The sequence below is a fragment of the Phyllostomus discolor genome, chromosome 3 (assembly GCF_004126475.2).
Source record: "Phyllostomus discolor isolate MPI-MPIP mPhyDis1 chromosome 3, mPhyDis1.pri.v3, whole genome shotgun sequence".
Classification (NCBI taxonomy): Eukaryota; Metazoa; Chordata; class Mammalia; order Chiroptera; family Phyllostomidae; genus Phyllostomus; species Phyllostomus discolor.
Window position 1 is genome coordinate 188,614,640 of NC_040905.2, and position 18,127 is coordinate 188,632,766.

An 18,127-nucleotide genomic window follows, 5' to 3' on the forward strand; every position below is an offset into this window, starting at 1 on the left:
CTAAAAATACACCGAGAGGAGAGCCCGGCGTTGCCAAGACTCGCGGCTGGAGCGGTCCCCTAAGATGGATCGGGGAACCCGCTGCCGGCTGCCGGCTTCCGGCACCGCAGGTGCTGGGGAATCCCCGCGCTGGGCGCACCTTTGCTGTCGGGTTTCCCAGTTGCCTTCCGGGAAGCCGGTGGAGTCCCTGAGGCTCGGGTGGGCGCAGTCAGGCTCGCTAAGACCCGCAGCTCTCGCTCCTCCCTCTGCCTGAGCTCCGGAGTGAGCACTTAGTGTCCCTCTCTGAGCATGCGCAGCCCGGCGTCCTCCCCGCCTCTCCCGCCCCCTGGCCGCCCCCTACGCCCCCTCCCCGCCAGCCTTTTGCTCCTTCCTTTCATTAAACAAACAGATCTTGAAACCTGGACCCTGTGTAAGCCGCAGCACCAGGAGGAAGCAGAGGCAGAGGCAGAGGCAGAGGCAGAGTACGGGATGGGCGCCGAGGGGGATCTGTGATCCCGCGCACCCCCACCCCACGCGCGCGCGCGCACACACACACACATACATACACATTCGCACTAACACACACTCGTCCACGCCCGCGCCGCACGCTAGCCGGCTCGCTCTCCCACGCAGGCGGAATGCAGCAGAGCCCCGCGAGCGTGTCTCCGGCCGCTGCCTGAATGCACCTAGCTCCCGGGAGCCGGACGGCCCAGTAGGGCGCACCGGAGGACGCTCCGCCACCAGAGGTGAGTAGGGCTCCCGCAGCCGCGGGCTGTTCCGGGACTCCGGGCAGGGTCAGGTTCCCAGCCGGACGTGGTGGTGCAGGTGGCCCAAACCCGGCTTGCGGTTTCAACGTGCAGAAGAACCCGGCGCTGGGGCTGTGCAAGGCGAGAGGGAGGTCCCAGGGAGGGTCGCCTCCTGCGAGGTGTCAGATTGACCCAGCAGAAAGCTACACCGTCCCTGCTCGTAAACTTTCCTCCCTTGTCATTTGGGAAACGTGGAGACAAAGGGGGCGTGGAGGCTCCCTCTGTCCCGTTCCACCCTCCTGGCTGGATTCCGGGCTGCGACGGGAGCCGCTGTGCGGGGGCGCCCTGCAGGTAGCAGATGCCAAGTCCTCCCCGCCCGGGCGGGGGTTGGGATTCTCACTCCGAGCTGTAAGTGTGGCCGCTGAATTTCCCTCAGGCGGGGGCACCTGTCATCCTTTCCTTCTCCCAACCTCGCACTCTAGGCGCATCCTAGTGGAGGGCGGAGGGGGGGGTGGTGGAGGGGAGTTGTCACCTGGAGAATTGGAGGGGCAGCCTTTGGCTTTCTTATTCAGCGCCTGTGCCAGAGGCGCCGGGGTGAGGCTCGGGTCAGTGCGGGGATGAATGATGAGTTACTGAAAGGCTTGCCATAATCACCTCCTAGAAACGCTGGGCGCCAGGATCTCTCCTCCCCCGGGAAGGTGCTGTCTTCACGCACACCAAGGCGGCAGCACTGGGAGCTGGGCTGGGGCTGCTGTGGCAGCGGCTGCAGCCAGGGGAAGCTGGGCTTTATTTTTGCCCTGGGGTTTTATGACACACACGTGGAAAATGTGGAGGATTCTGGGTTATTTTTCTTTGTGGGGATATCGTTTTGCCTTTTAGCCACTTTCGTGGGACAGATTCTCGGCAGCCCGATACCTCGCTGGTGGACAGGCACCGTTTCTTTGGTCCCAGGGAAGAGGTCCCGAGAAAAGGATCCTCTAAAATGCCAGCCCCACTGGGTCGGATGCTCTGAGTGCGCCTGGGAATTGCCTCAAATCTAATGGCTCTTAGAAACAACAGAGACTGTGTCACCGTGATAGGGGTCCAGAACTGGGACAAAGGCGAGTAGAAGAGGGACAGATGATGGCCATTTAGGAGAGGAGTGACTAGAGGCCAATTAAGGCGGGAAAAGGTCGAGCGTGAGACAAGGTACTCAGCAGTCTTAAGGGAATTCATATATCACTTCTACTTCTGCTGTGGTAGGTGGCTTTTATTCATCAGTGGGACTCTCATTTGCAGATCTCTGGAATGTCACATCTGGCCTATAAAAGACTCGATTATTCCTGGGCTAACCTTTAGCACAATTACAAATCCATTCTCCAAGTCTAGAAAGCGCAATGCGTGAGGGTTTTCATCTTGATGTTTTGTTTACACCTGGATGGTGGGGTGGCGGGTAAGGTGTATTTTTGACTCTTCTCTACCTCAGGAGCTTTGGGTTTGTAAAAGTGCGTGGGGAATCCGGACGCCAAGCAGAAGAAAGCACTAGAAGCTGAGATCCAGTACTTGTGGCTGTGGGTCGTCAGACGGTGTTTATTCTCTTCACTTGAAGATGACAGGTGGAGGTCCTCTCTCTGCCGCTCCGGGGACCTTTTCTGATTTTTGTTTCTAACATTTTGTAACTTTTTTGAAGTGGGAGAAAACATGCTATACATAAGGTTGATTGAGGAAGTTCACTTATGAAAGAGACCTTTGACTCATAAGTCAACATAGTAAAAGGTGAAGTTTTGGGGAAAGGAAAAAAGAAAGAAAATGAGGACAGTGACAAATGTTACTGAAACAGCTTTGCTTTTATGATATTTTGAAAACATTATGGTATATTAAAAGTAAGATAGAAACCTGAAAATTGTTTTTTCTTTTTTAAAGTAGCAAAGACCTTTTCAGAAATATTTTCAAGTTGGAACTGGCATAGAAGGAGCTTACATATAATTGTTAGGATATGTTCATTTTACTTCATGGTGATCATTCTCATCATTTTCTTTGCCAAACTTGGCAAGAAAAAATTAAGATTATTTTTTTTGCTTTTTATTAGTGCTGTATTTTCTCTCTTTATGATTTACTTCCTTTCCCTACATCTGCAAGTTCAATTCATTTGATTATATTAAGATTGTACTTAGACGTATTCATTGTAAATTCACCTATCCCATATTTAGCATTGGAGGTAATATAAAAATGTATAACAGTGTTCTTATCCTCAAAGGGTTTGTGATCTAGTTGTAAATACAAGGTGGACACACAAGACATAATTCAAGAGTAAGATAGCTCTGCATTTTACCATACGCTCTTAATGTGTATGCTATTTTGTCCATCCTTGCTCCTGGATTTTCTCACTTGTAGACAGCATACCTCATACACCTATTATGTAGTGGAGGCTGGAGAGAAAAAAAAACAAAGGAAGTAAAATGTAGCTCCAGTTTTCAAGGAGGAGGAAACATAATATAGTATTTAGCTAACCGGGATGCAATCTGATTAATTGCCATAATTGTAGGGCAAATCAAGTGCCAATAGTACAGACATGTAAGTGAAATTTTTTCTTCCCCTTGGGGATTTGAGCAGGTGATCTTTGAGATATTTTAAAAAACGAATAGTCCTCTACCAGGTAGGGAAGGATAGAAAGGACATCCCAGGCAGAGGAAATCTGTGAGAGAGTGTGCGATGAATTAGGGTAACTATAAGCCATTCTGTGTAGCTAGAGCACATGGTGCTGGAGTGTGGATACAGAGATACAGCAACTGGATGACACTAATTAACAACTAGTGTCATGGAGTAAATGTTTGGATGCAGATATGCCTAGGATGCTGTGGAAGCACTTAGGGAGGGCATCCACCTACAGGAGGGAAAGAAGATCAGGAAGGTTTCTTAGGGAGCTTGAGGCGGCTGACTGTTGAAGGACAAGGAGTAGAGAAGTGTTTTCCAGGCAGAAAAAACTACGAGAGAGTTGGAAGTAGTTCTGTGTGACTGCCATGAGAGATCTGGAGTTCCACGGCATAGCAAACCATCAGGCCAGGGAGATAGACAGAGATCAAATATGAATGGAAATGTCCCAAGCAAAAGAGCTTTAGTTTTATCCAGAAGACTAGGAGAGAGTTTGGAGGTTGGGGAGGTTTGAGATGATCAGATATGCATTGGAGAAGGAAGGGCTGTGGCCACCGTGTGGAGGATGGATTGCAGGTGGTGAGGCTGGGGGCAAGGAGCTTATTGTGGAAATCCAGGCGTGAAATGATAAGGATGGAGGCAGTGGGGGTGGAGCGGAGGACCTGTGACTGGGAGACAAGCAAGCAAAGACAACCCTGCTGACCTAAGGAGGGCCCCCCTCTCTGTGCCCCCACACTACCCTCCACTTCCTCAGCATTCACTTGTGTGGCTCACTCTCCTGTATTTTGGGGCGACGGTATTCACAGCTGTACCTTCAGCATTCATCACAGGCTTGGTACAGAGTAGGGAATCAATAAATATTTGTTAAACGAATGATTAAATCAATGAATGAGGAGCTTCAGTCATGAAGTGATGCTTCCTGCATAAGAATAGTGGGCTTCCATTTTTCCGAGGCTATCAAGCTTTGGGAGGTCAGTGACAAAATGATCCGGGGAGACTACCTCTATAAGGAACTGTCCTATGACATGCCAATAAAAAAGCGGCATCATGACATGACATTTTCGATATTAAAAAACTATATTGTCAGTCCCTCTTGGAAGCAACAGCACTTAGCACAATTCCTGATTCCTAGTCCCCTGACTTATATATGGATTTTCCCATGTCAGGTGCTTTGCTCAAGCTTTTCAGGTAATCTTGGGCCAGGGAGTTTGTAAGAAACAGGGTCTTATTTAAGGAGCTCACAGCATCTTGGCATCCGAGGATGAGGCTCTGCACCACTCATGTTCCAGTCATGACCATGCAGCCCTAGGAATTGGGTCCCTTACTGAGCCAAACCCAAGTATATTGAATTACAATCTTAAAATCCCAATAAGAGATGTCAGAATGGGCAAAAACAGGAGCATTTGTTTTCAGGTTGATTACAGGGGCTGAAAGAGAAGGAATGATCACAGATAGTGCTTTGGGTTTGACCTTTGGCAGCTGGATGAATGGCAGCAGAGGAATAGGGGCGGGGTGTGAACTCAGAAAAGTGGAAGTCTCAGTGCTGTTTTGTGGAAATGAATTTCAGGGTGAGCCTGGGAGATCCTGGAGAGCACATAGCACAGATCAAAGTGCATAGTGATTTCACAGTAAATGCCAACTGTTGTTTTTATTAAGGGAGAGGCTGGAGAGAACAGGGGACCATAAAGCCAAAGAGTATGTCTCAGCATTTAGCAAAATTTAGGAAATAAGGAGAGAGACAAGTACCATAGGCTACTCAGAAAAGATGGGAAAACACTGGCATGAATAAAAGCCTAAGGGACTCATGGGACGTGGTGATCAGACTTCACTGAAACCATCAGACCTGTGTGTCAGGCCTCAGGTGAGTGCCCACACATGGAATCTCATTTAACCCCCATGCCACCTGAGGCTCCCTTCTCCATTTGACAGCTGAGGTGCCTGAGACAGAGATTCCAAGAGTTTTTCCAAAGTTACCAAGCCAGTAAGTGGCAGAATTGGGTCTCAAAGTCCATTTTAATAATCCCATAAACTGTCCTTCTCATCAGAGGTGTAAATTACCAGGATGATTTTAAGTGCTGAGAGGTTAAAAAAGGCAAAGTAGAGAACTAAAAAAAAAAAAAAAAAAGCAATGACAAGGAGTTCATTGGTGACCATTTACAGGACAATGTTAGTACAGCAGCATGCTCAGGAGCCTGTGTCAGGGAGTTCAGTGGGGAATGGGAAGTGAGGAAACCCAGGCGAGGTGTACATATCAGTCATTTATGATGCCTGGTGGGGGAAAGAATTATGCGGCCAAAGGGGGAGGGTTCAGTGAGCTTCAAATGCAGTGTTTATCAAGGGGGAACAGATGGAAGGAGCTGGTGTCTAAGCAGAACAAAAGGTGTGGGAAATGAGAGAAGAGATGGGGGAAGGGCAGCTCCTTCCACGAGCATGGAAAGGTGGATTTGAAGACAGATGTGGGACACGCCATTCCCCCCCATAACTAAATTACAGAAGGGCTTACTGACTCCCAGAGAATTCAGATCCTTGAGCATTCTGGAAACTTCAGTAGTCTCTGAGTGCTGTACTTTAAGGGTGTCCCTTGGGTGTGCAGGACGATGAATCTTGTTTATGTAGCACAGTGACTGAGAACACAGACTCTGAAGTAAGGCTGTGTGTGAATTTTGACTGTGCCACTTATCAGCTGCGTGACTTTGGGCACGTGATTTACTTCTCTGTGCTTCAGATTACTCCAGTTCTTTGGATGGAGATAACCATCTTAACCCATCCCCTACAGTTCTGAGGATTCGATGAGTTCATGTTTGCCGAGCTTGGCATGGAGAGAATAAGTGCTCAGTAAATAGTAGTATTATATGTGACAGCCTGCTCAGGATTCTAGAGATTGTGTGTTTCCGCATGGTTTAAAGATATTTCAGTTGGCTGTAAATTGCTGGCTGTAATCCTATCTTCCGAAGTGCAGGGATTAAATCAGCAGACATAAATATGGCAGGGGCTGGCCAGCTCCGCCATCATAAGTCTAGGTGGAGGAGATGCATGCGGCCTGTGGCTGCCCAGAACAACAACAGAAAGTTTGCTTGCTTTTAGGCTGGTCCTCACGTTCCTCAGGCTCACAGGCATCACACAACAGCTACTTAGCTATTTAGCAAATTGTTTTCAGGGAAGTGACGGCATGTATTAATTACAGTGCCTCTTTGGTGCTGAGGGATGTAGACTCTAAATATCTCATATGTGAGGTTTGCGACATTCTTTGGGAATTAAAAGCCTCCCTTCTTCATGGAAATGTTTGTGGTGTGTTCAAAAATAGAATGCCAGTGGATCTGGGAGCCCCATCAGCTAGGGAGGTGGCAACAGGGCAGTGACTGAAACCCGGGTCTGACCAGTACTCTTTGCATCACACTCTGCCAAATACTTTCTTTTTTATTGTTCTGCAATTAGAGGCTGATTTTTCTTGTTTGTTTCACTGATCCTATTTATGTTTCAGCTATACTAAACTTATTATATCAATAGTTTCCCAACTGAGATTTTTGTGTTTTACTTTCAGGTCTTTGAGCAAGCTGTTCTCTCTTCCCGGAATCCCATCCTCATTTTCCCCTGCCAAACTCCATTAGTCCTTTAGGTCAGAATCACTTCCTATGGAAAATTGCCTTGACCTTTGGCATTACGGTTGGCTTCCTTTTTGTGTGTGTGTTTCTGTAGTCTTCAACTTTGTATTTTTAGCACCTAACATAGTACTTTGCACATCATAATTGTTCACCAAACATTTTGGATTGAATGACTGGCTGAGTGAATGAATCTTTTTCTTTTGAGTCATTGCTGATGCCCCCATAATGCAGCTTCGTGTTATAGAAAATCATAGGGTTTTCAAGTGCCAAGTGTCACTGGAAAACTCTATAATCAGACTACCAAGAGAAACCAGACGAGTAGACTGAGCCCCAGAGAGGCTCGGTGACTTGCCTGAGGCCATGTAGCTAAACCGTGTGTGAGAACTGGAACCGGAACCCCAGTTCCTGACTTCAGGGTCCACCCAGAGCCAGGATCAGGGTGAGAGGAGGGAGGCAGAGTTGGTTCCTATCTTTATTTAAAATGTTGAGGATTTGTTCATCATGGATTTTTTTGTGCATTAATTTTGATTTTTTTAAATATTGCACCAAAATATTGTTTATCTCGATTGTTGAGTTTTGGGCACCCCTTTCAGTTTTGTGCCAGAAGCAGGTGCCTTGCTCTCTTCACACAAGCCCCAGCTCTGCACTTTCCACGAAGGAGGAGGGAGGGTACTCCCTAGGCCTCCAACACGGGTGTGAGAATGCAGTGACACTGTGTGTCACGGGCCCTAACTGAAACTAGCGAAGGAAACACCATGCAACATGGTGGTGTGAGCTGTTGATAAACGTTTCATGGCCCGGCTGACCTGCCAGTTAGTAAACATTACATTCACAGTATAATACAAGCAAGGACAAAAGGAAAAAGGAAAAGTTGAATAAAAGCTCTATTTCCTGTCTATCTATATATTTCAGAGCTAAAGGACAACGTAGAGATTGTCTTCATTTATAAATTTCTGTATGTTGTTTATATGTACTATATTTTTGAGTTTTTTAACAATCCAAGATGGAAAAAGGAAGAAATTATTTTACCAGCAACTTGGCTGGTCATGGTTTATGGCACTACGGGCCTATTTTGAAGATTCGAGGTTAGAAGATTAAAAAGAAAACAAAATAAAACGTTGTCTTTCTGTCCAAAAAAAAATAGGGAAGGAAGGAAAAGAATCATTAATGGAAAGGAGAAAAAGAGATAAATGGAGGAAATTTTGAGGGGGACATCTATCTGCTAATTAATGTCCGAGGTACAACTGTCAAGTATAAAAGGGGTTTTATATATATATGATTTCCTTAATTTCTACAGCTTGCTGGAATAGGTACTAATATCACCATTTGACAGCTGAGCAAACCAAGTCTCGGAAAGGTGATTTAGCTTACCCAGGCTCTCAAAGCTAGAGCTTGATTCAAACCCAGGTCTGCGGTTAAAGCCTTCACTCATCCCACTTATCTTTCTGAGTCTCGGAGGATTGGGGTGACAGATCACCCTATTACCTTCTGCTGTCACCAAACCCTTAGGTGCAGGACTTCGGGGGAGTGTGTGGGGTGGATGGATGGGAAATCAGCAGTCAGCTCCTCTTCTGCTATTATTTTCTCCTCCTATACTACATTCATCTTTCCCCATTCATCAATAACAACAAGAAGCAGAGAGGCATACACATAGGAAATAAATACCCCTCTTTGTGTGAATGTCATACATTTTTATGCGACACAAACACACATATTTTACATTGCCTCCATTATGTGAGAAGGGGCTTTCTCCGTAGGCATTAGGGCATCGAGTGTGCTAGCAGCGCTCCCCGACCCAGACGGAAGGAGAGGTGATCGTAATTACTGGAGCAGATCTGTCACAATGAGGGGTAATGGGTTTGTGCGGCTGACAGTCAAGGGTTTCTGGGGTGCTCTTTTTATTGATGTTTCTGATGAATAACATGGAGCTGTGACCCCCCCGACCCAAACATTTTAAATTCAATGCCATCGCTGATCAAGTGAAAGCAGATATAATTAACCAGAAATAAAATCTAGTTGAGAGTATTGCTTTGCCACTCATTTTTCCCATTTCCAGCCTTTGCTAGCTAGCGCTTCCTGGCAAACCCACACGCTCAAATGCTCTAATAATCAGCCTGCAGCCTTCTCTCCTGAGGGTCACAGGAACTGAAAAAAAAAAAAAGAAAGAAAAGTAAGACCTTTTCATTCACACTTGTATAAACTGGAAAAAAAACATTAGCTGTGTGTGTGTGTGTGTGTGTGTGAGAGAGAGAGAGAGAGAGAGAGAGAGAGAGAGAGAGAGAGAGAGAGAGAGAGAGAGAAAGACAGTATAAAAGCAAAGCAGTATCTCCAGGTTTGAGAAAATCTTTTGGGTTGTTTTTCCATGGGCTGCCATATAACATGTGGCATAAACAATTCCTGGCCAGGCTAGTTGGGAACAATCAGAGTATTTTAGCAATCACAAAATCAATTAAATTTCTTATGTAGGTGCTACAGTGCTGTACAAAATGCAGATGTAATGAAGCCCATGGTGTCTAAGTAAAAATCAGCTGAATTTCTACTGTAACTTCTTTCCCAGGAAACCACTGCCAATTGTTTGGTGTATGTTCTTTCAACATTTTGGGCCCATTAACATTTACATATCATATTTTTTTATGTTTTAAAAAATGTTTATTAAAAATGTCATTTTTTCATTTTTAAAAATTTAATCTTTATTATATTTCTTCTATTACCATTAGTCCCCTTATATCCCCTCCCCCCAGCAGTCACCACACTGTTGTCCATGTCCACGAGCCCTTTTTCCTTTTTACTCAGTCCTTCCACCCTCTCACCTCCCCCCGCAACTAGCTGTCATCCTGCTCTCCTTCTATGAGTGTCCCCATTTTCCTTGTTAATATACTTTCTTTTTTAAAGGTGGGAATGTGCTTTACATATTACTTTACCTTGTGCTTTTAGTTACAATTTCAAATGAAAGCAATTTCTTTAGATTAGTAAGCATTTGGTAAATATTGCTATTGTATGAGAAGAATGAATGCTACTTTTCATCCTAAAATAGATCTCAGCTGACATACCCGAGGGTCCTCTGGCCATCTGTCCTTGTGTCTATTTTGTAGATACCATCAATGAACAAATATTTTCTGAGCTCCTCCTAGGAGCCACCTACTACACCATATGCTTTTCAGGAGGTCACATCCTAGCAAGAGATAAAGTAATGGGAGGATTTAATTTGAACCTAATGAATGGCAACAGCTGTAAATTCTCCTTGACTCGCATAATTTCTGGAAGGGATAATCTATTCCAATTGTCTTATTTTTCCAGATGAGAATTGAGGTCCATCCAGGTTAAGCGACTTGTCCAGGGTCCCACAGCTGATGATTGGAGGGGCTGAGATGACAGGCTGGTTTTCAGCCTGTTATTAAGCCAGTGCTGAGTCCATTATACCAGCCTGCAAAACAACCCTCACATCTGAGAGAGGGAACTAGGGAATTCACTTCCCAACACTAGTATGAGCAAAGAATCCCTAGCGAATTTAAAGTCATGCTTTATGTAAACATTGCCATCCACAAGATGCTGCAGAGATCACCCCCGTATTCTCATACCCCTGCCCACCCATCTAACTCCACCCAACTCCATCTTCTCCTCCTCCCTGCCTAAATAGTCTCCCGTTTCAGCAACACTTTGAAGGTAGGCTACAATCTGACCCTAAAGCTGAGATGAGAGGATGCCTGCATTACCTGGACAGGGTGTTCTATAAACCTATTAATAGAGATTTATTTTTCAGTTCTGCTTCTTTCCGTCTTGAACCTGAAGAAATGAGTTCCCAAATAAATGCATTTTCCCCTGCCAGCTTTAATCAAGGCATGAACTCTTCCTTATATTAGCTGAGGACTTTTCTCTGTGATGGGAGCATAAGTAAAACTCTAATTCTGAAATACTCTAATTGTCTTTTCCTGCTATGGAGGTAGGGCAGTGTGGTGGATTAACAGCTTGGACTGTGGAATCAGGTGGAGCTGGGTTCCAGTCCCACGGCTGCCATTCAGTGGCATTGTGACGTCAGGCCAATCGCTTGGTCTGTCCAAGTCTGAGATCTCTCACCTGTGAGCGGGAGGTAATAAAGCAACCCTCCCCTCAACAGAGATTTTGTAAAGAATAAATAAATTACTTGCCTTAACACAGAGTTGAGAACATAAGAACTAAGGAAATTGTAGCAACTGTTATTCATTATTTATTATCTACACATGACATATAGTTGATATAGCTCTCAGAACCACTTAGATGTCAAGTTTTCAAATACTGGGTTGTAAAAAAATAGAGATTCATGTTAATCAAAATAAAATAAAATAAAATACTAGGTTGTTACCCTTTCTTCCATAACACTTTAATCTCCTTTTTTTTTTTTTTTGCTGTTTTTTGAAATTAAGACTTAAACTAAGGAGCTGAAAATATGACTCATTATCCTGGTAACCCCCCCAAATTTGTCAGGTTTTGCCAAAATATCACTTTCAGTTGCTGCTGACCTACAAACCTCAGAATTCAGAAGCACAGCAAGATGTGGGGAAATGGAGGGATTTCATCATACATCAGAGCTTTGCATTAATGGTGCAGGGGTGTCCGTCCTTTTGGCATCTCTGGGCCAGACTGGGGGAAGAAGAGTTGTCTTGGGCTACATGTTGAATACATCGTGACACGTAATCACAAAAAATCTCACAGTGTTTTGTAAATTTAGGATTTTGTGTTGGGCCGTACATGGCCTGTGGGCTACAGGTTGGACCCCTAAAGAATAAATCTCGGCCCTCTTTCTCTGCTTTACTGTATTTTCATGGAAACGCTTCGGAATTGATGAAAATGTATGCCTTTCTCAAACCTGAAGACAATGTTACTCGTCACTATAGGTTAAATACGTGCCTTAAGTCTCATTTTCCTTGGTTGTACTGGTGGGTTCCCTGGATTCCGTATGCTTGCATGCAATCCTCTTCCTCTTGTCCTTTCAGAAACATGTACAAGCCACCCAAAGGATACTTTCTGTCAAGGAATTCCTCTGGCCTTCCACACATTTCCTCTAGTAGGAAAGAGAACTATCTACCCACCAAGAGTTTTCCTCAGTTTTTCCTCCCAGGCGCTAGACCCCAGCCTATCCCTGACCTAAAAATGATAGTAAGTTACTTTTACAGTAGATTCAGCTTTCAAGTACATCTGCTTCTGAGCATCTAAGAACTACAGGAAGAAACTTGAGCACCTTTCTTTTTCCTCAAACATAATTCTGAATTATTTCTCGATTTGGTTTTAAAAATTGACCGTCACTTAACCCATTCTACTTTGACCAAGAAGGAGTTTCATCAAATTATAACCATCTGGGCAAATGATAATTACCTGGGTGATTATTTTATAAATGAAGGTGCTTTCAATATTGTTAAAATGTGAGTAAATAGAATAATCGTTCCATTATTATAGGAGATGAAACAGAAACTTCCCCTTAACAATTGTTCTGTATGGGCTTTGCCCAGGAGACTTCCTCTGACATCTTTCCAGTCTTCTACCCTCTTTCTCCTGAGTCTCTGTCCCTGCCACTGTTGGTGTCTACACTCTTGCTGACTTTAGACAGCCCTTGCTGCTACTAATGCACGACTCCCAGCCCTCCCCCAGGTAACTCTGCAGCCCATATCCACCCCTGGCCTTTGGAAGAGACATAAAGATCATTTGGAAGTGGTGGAATGTAGTGGACCATGTGAGATTTTATGAAAAGATCTGAGTTTGAACCCTGACTATGTATATCACTTACTCACTGTGTGTCCTGAGAGTTTTCTTAGCCTCTCTGGAATTGATTGCTTCATTTGTAGAATGTGGACCAGAGTAGCTCATAAAGAACCATTCTGAGATAATGTATGAAAGGGTAAACTCTAAAATTCTGCACAAGTGCTCCTTTATTAATGCATTATTTCTAATTCAGCACCACCGTTTTATAGAAAATGAAAGGAAATGAAGTAACTCTTCCAGGAATTCGAGGCTCAAATTTTTACTGTTCATTTGGCAATTGAAAACCAAAGCATGTAGTATAAATCAGATGGAAACGCACGTGCTGGCTGAAAATGTAACTCACCCTGGATCAGATGTGCATCTTTCTGATGTGATTCGGAAGTGTTCTGTGGTCAGCAGAGTACATGCCTAGCATTCGTACAGAAATCACTTTACCTGGTTTGTCCAAAATCACTTACCTAAAGCTATTAAGTTTTATGGTTACTGTGCTTCCTTTTTCATATGAAGTGTGTCTGAGATTTCCCAGAGGAGTTGAGTAGGTTCTCAGCCTTGATTTGAAAATTGTAGGTGGGTGGGGGAGGGGTGCTTCCAGCAAAGGAAAATGAAGAGGTCAAAGGGAGGAGGGGTCTGAGCAGATCCAGGCAGAACCCGCTCTTTTACATGAACCTAAAACAGACGGAAGAGACCGGCCAGCTAGGGCTGTGCGGTTTGAAAGCATCAGACTCAACCACATAAGCTTCTCGTGCCCTTTAACTCTGTAGGGCTGGAGAAACCAAAACCATTTCTGATGAAAACCACCAGGAGAATTCAAGTGGATGAATAGGCACCACCTGGAGAGGCTGACTGAGGCCTGAATGATGGGCAGCAGTTGAACTGGGCACATTCCTTTCCTTCGATTAGTAGACGTATTTGAGCGTGCAGCAAATATTTGTTGAGTAGGTAAGTAAATGGAAGATTAAGTGCATGAGTAAGTGAGCTCCAAGTCAGGAATGAATGGGATTATCCTGAGCTTCTGAGAGTTGGGAGCTTGGTGCCTAACAGAGCAACTTAATTGGGCAATGGGCAGGAGAGAGCAAGACAAAAATGTGCTGGGTTAGAGATTTTGAATGATTGCTCTTAACAAATATATTTTAGCAAGACAGTGTCAGTTGAGAAGCTTGCCTCAAGGCTGTGTAGGCAGTAAGCTGTTGTGCCACCTGATGCTTAAAGAATTTGTCACATCCTTATAGCATAATGAGATGAGTGTAGGCTCCGGAGTTCAACAGATAATTTTCAGTTCAGCTTTATTGGCTTTGATATGGGCAAGATAGTTAGCCTTCCAGACCTTCAATTTCTCATCTAAAAGTGGGCCAATAACACCTACCTCATGTGATCATTGTTAGGAGTGCCTGAGCTGTCTGTACACCTCCTTCTTAATAAGGGTCAGTTGCATTCTCTTGCTTACTCTTGAACAAAATATTGACAACACCCTTCCAATAGGGACAAGTCAAAAATGAACAAAGGACTGTAACTTCTTCCAACATTCAGAGATGCATATTCACTAAACAACCCTGGTTTACTCCTACAACATCCAATATACATTCTTAAGCATGTTTGTGTTGAGAAGTGCACTAAACGGAGGGCCTGCCAAACACACACTTCACCTCACCAGTAGCTGCCTGTGGACTTGACCCAGAATAGCTTCTCCTTTGACTTGTTCCCAGTCCTTTCTCTGAGCTCCCTTTCTTTTCCATTTCTTTTCATCTATTCTCTTGACCATTTTAGATAGCCCTTGCTGCTGAGCCCTAGTGCCTGACTGCCACCCCCTCCCTCCTTTGAAGACTATATACCTCCACCCAGGGGAACTGGAGAATCACCAAAACCTTGTTTTTCTCTTCCGTCATGTGCCCCAATTTGTCATCTCCCTCATTCTCATCTGAGCTGATGGAATGCCCTTTTTCTCTCCTAATTTTTTCTGAACCCTTAGTTCCTTTAGTTTATTCTTGCTGTTGCTATTCTCAACAAATATTATAACTAATTTATTTGTATGCATTTATCTTGGTTATGTGTCCCTTTAAGTGTATAGTCTTTAAACTGGAGCTTATAGATAACTCCCTACCCCTCCCCAGCAGCATCGTTTATAGTTTTTGAGTCATATTTTTACTTTGGAGTCTCTCCTCCCCCTGCATGTGTACGCCTAGTTCCTTCAAACATTTCTAGAGTTTTAGATGAAGGGATTCTGCTCCTTTCTTCTTTGCAGTCCTTGAAATATTCCTCCTTGGCTATCAGGAACTCTCAAGTTCCCATTGTAAGGATGTTTCCCTCGCTCCACATAGCTGTTGATCAGAACAAGTTAGAGTAGGAGTCCGCCCGATGACTTCATCTGCTCTTTGAGAAATGGAATCACAACAGGAATGTTAAGTGTGCATGTGAGCACTGGGTAAAGCCAGCTGTCTTTTAGCTGGTGTGTCTCCCATCCTCGCTCTGCCTCGCCCGGGTGGCCATTCCGTGATTTGTATCAGGAGCACACAGGTCCTTTTCTCCGTCAGCCCAGGCAGTGTCCATCATACGCTGACCATGGTATCGCCTTCGTTTCTCTCTCCTTTCATTTTTTTCACTCCCATTTTAGGTTGCAGCTGGCATGCATCCACTCTCAGGTCTAAACATGAGATTTCCTCATCATTGGATGCTCAGTATTTGTGCCTTAAAAAATACATGTTTAAATGAGTGCTGTTGAGGATGTGGAGAAAAGGGAACCCTCATGAAACTATTGGTGGGAATGCAGATTGGTGCAGTCACTTTGGAAAACAGTATAGAGTGTCCTCAAAAAATTAAAAAATGGAGCTGTTGTATGACTCAGCATTTTCACTTCTGGGTATTTATCTGCAGGAACCCGAAACACTTATTCAAAAGAGTATGTGCACCCCTATGTTCATTGCAGTGTTATTTACAACAGCCAAGGTATGGAAACAACCCAAGGGCCTATGAGTAGATGATAAAAAAGTGGTAGTACATATATATAGTAGAATATTACTTGACCATGAAAAAGAACAAAATCTTACCATTTGCAACAGCATGGATGGACCTAGAGGAAATTATGCTCAGAGAAATAAGAGAAAGACAAATACTATGTAATTTCTCTTATATGTGGAATCTAAAGAACACAATAAATAGACAAAATAGACACAGACTCACAGATACAGAGAAAGACTGATGGTTGCCAGAGGGGAAGGGGCTGGATGGAAAAGGTGAAGGGATTAAGAAATACAGACTGGTGGTGACAAAACAGTCACGGGGATGTAAAGTACAGCATAGGGAGCATAGTCAATAATGTTGAAATAACTATGGACAGTGCTAGGTGGGTACTGAAATATCAGGGGGCACTTTGTAAAGTATATGATTATTGAACTACTATACTGTAAGCCTGAAATGAATACAAGATCATACTGAGTGTAAAACATAAATAAAATCAACTTAATTTCCTTTAAAAGTATATTTATAATGGTCATGCTCTCTAGATCCACCTGGGACTGCAGTTTGCCCCGAGTGCCCTCTATTCTTTGAGCAACCCTTCCATTTCTTTTTTTGCCCCTTTTGGTTGGCCACGTGTTTCTTTTTCAAAGGCTGCTAACTTTGGCTGATGTTAAGAACTGAACCTTTATTGTTGAGGGAGATGCTTTAGCTTAGCTAAGTCTTGTGATTTTCCTCAAATTGTACCATATTGGTAGGTGGGCACCCAGCCTATTTTATAAAAGAGACTCAATTAATATTTGTACATGGACCGACTGAATGAATCTCCTGCTCCTTCATTCCATTTGCCATAGTCGGGAGCCATTTGGCCCGAATTCATTCTTTCTTTCTCTGTGTCTTGAGAACTGTGTCAGGAGAAATGTGCCAGAGGAACAAGTCCATAAATAGATCATTACTCACAGGGAGAAATGCCAAATAGCCTTGTTCTATATCCAAGAAAACATCGGGGCTCCTGAAAAGCAAAATGAAAAATGACAACTGAGTTTACCATTTCTTCGGGAAGACAAAAAACATAGACATAAAACAGCAGGATCCCTGACCTAGTGAGTGCTTGTGGTAAGGTACACCAGGCCTGCCCCGAGCTAATTGAAAACCACAGGGGTCCTAGCGTCCTTTGTGTAAATTTCTTAGTGAGTTCCACATATGCCTATGAAGTGTCAGAGGAGATCACAACACTTTGGGATGCGAGACTGTCCTGGAGACATGGGGCTCATAATGAGGTAGTGCATGAACCAGATATCCCTTTCTAGGAAAAGGTTTTCCTTCTTTGTTTTTAAGGTAAATTATGAAGATTGATGTGATGCTATTTCACTTCAGGGAGATTCTTAGAAGCATTGATTTTATAATAGGAAATATGCATATCTCCTAATGCATTTGCATTGAATGCCCATACTTCAATAGCCACAAGTCCTCAGAGGCCAGCAAAGATTTTTATTTCAGAGCCATTGTCGAAAGACTGGTCATTCACCAGAGCGTGTATGATGAAGCCTTCAAAAACAGGAGATGAATAGCAGTACACATGGCATACAATGGGTTAATGACCATGCTATTCAAAGAGCTCTACAAGGTGATGAGAAATAGACAATAGTAAAATGAGCAAAAGGCACAAACAAGAAGCTCATAAAAGGTAAATGCAAATAGGCAATGAACCTATCCAGGGAAGTTCAATTTCACTAGTAGGTAAAAAAAAAAGCAAGTAAAAACTCAAGATACCATTTTGCAGCCACTAGATTGTTAAAAAATAATTTTTAATGTTTTTCTCCCAGGGTGGTAAATGTGTGTGTGGGAGTATGCATGTGTGTGTAAAAACAGACATTTTGCACACTGCTATTGGTTACCTGAATTATTTATTACAAGTTCCAGAACCTAATTGGAAAATATTTTCGAAACTGAAAATGTGCACCCCTTATCACTCAGTAATCTGACTTTAGGGAAGATATCCTAGGGAAATGATGGCCTGGATTTTTAAGGAGATATACTTAATGTATATATCTAAGAATACAGCATTTAGTAACTAAACTATTGAAAACATATCTGACTATTTATCAATAGAGCAGTGAATAAATTATGGCATACTAAATAAATCGAAGTATTACACCACCAGATATGAAAAGCATATCTTTATGTTTATGGACCTGGAGGAATGTCCGTTACCCCTTGGCAAGTGCAAAAAGAAAATTAATAATAGTAACTAAAACATATAGTGCTTACCATGTGCCCGGCACTGTTCTAAGCTGCACGTATTACTGCATTCAAATGTCCCACTACCAATTTACAGTTGAGAAAATACAGCAGGAGGAGGCTACATGACTTCCAAGGCTACACAAGCACTTCGTGGTAGCGCCAGGATTCAAGGCTTTGTGGGCAGCTCCAACGCTGGCGCTCTTAATGACTGGGGTGCCCTTTTTCTCAAGTGATGGTTGTTGT

General features: G+C 43.7%; 1 protein-coding gene across 2 annotated transcripts in view; it reads left to right on the top strand.

Moving 5' to 3' along the window:
• The first annotated feature begins 348 nt into the window (after nucleotides 1-348).
• Nucleotides 349-18,127, top strand: part of PLPPR1 (phospholipid phosphatase related 1) — a 235,927-nt gene continuing 218,148 nt past the window's right edge. The window contains exon 1 of one of the 2 annotated variants that reach the window (XM_036021978.1): nucleotides 349-725. The gene's annotated coding sequence lies outside the window, so the exon portion shown is untranslated. The remainder of the gene's footprint in view (nucleotides 726-18,127) is intronic. The other variant, XM_028526465.2, reaches the window with a different exon arrangement.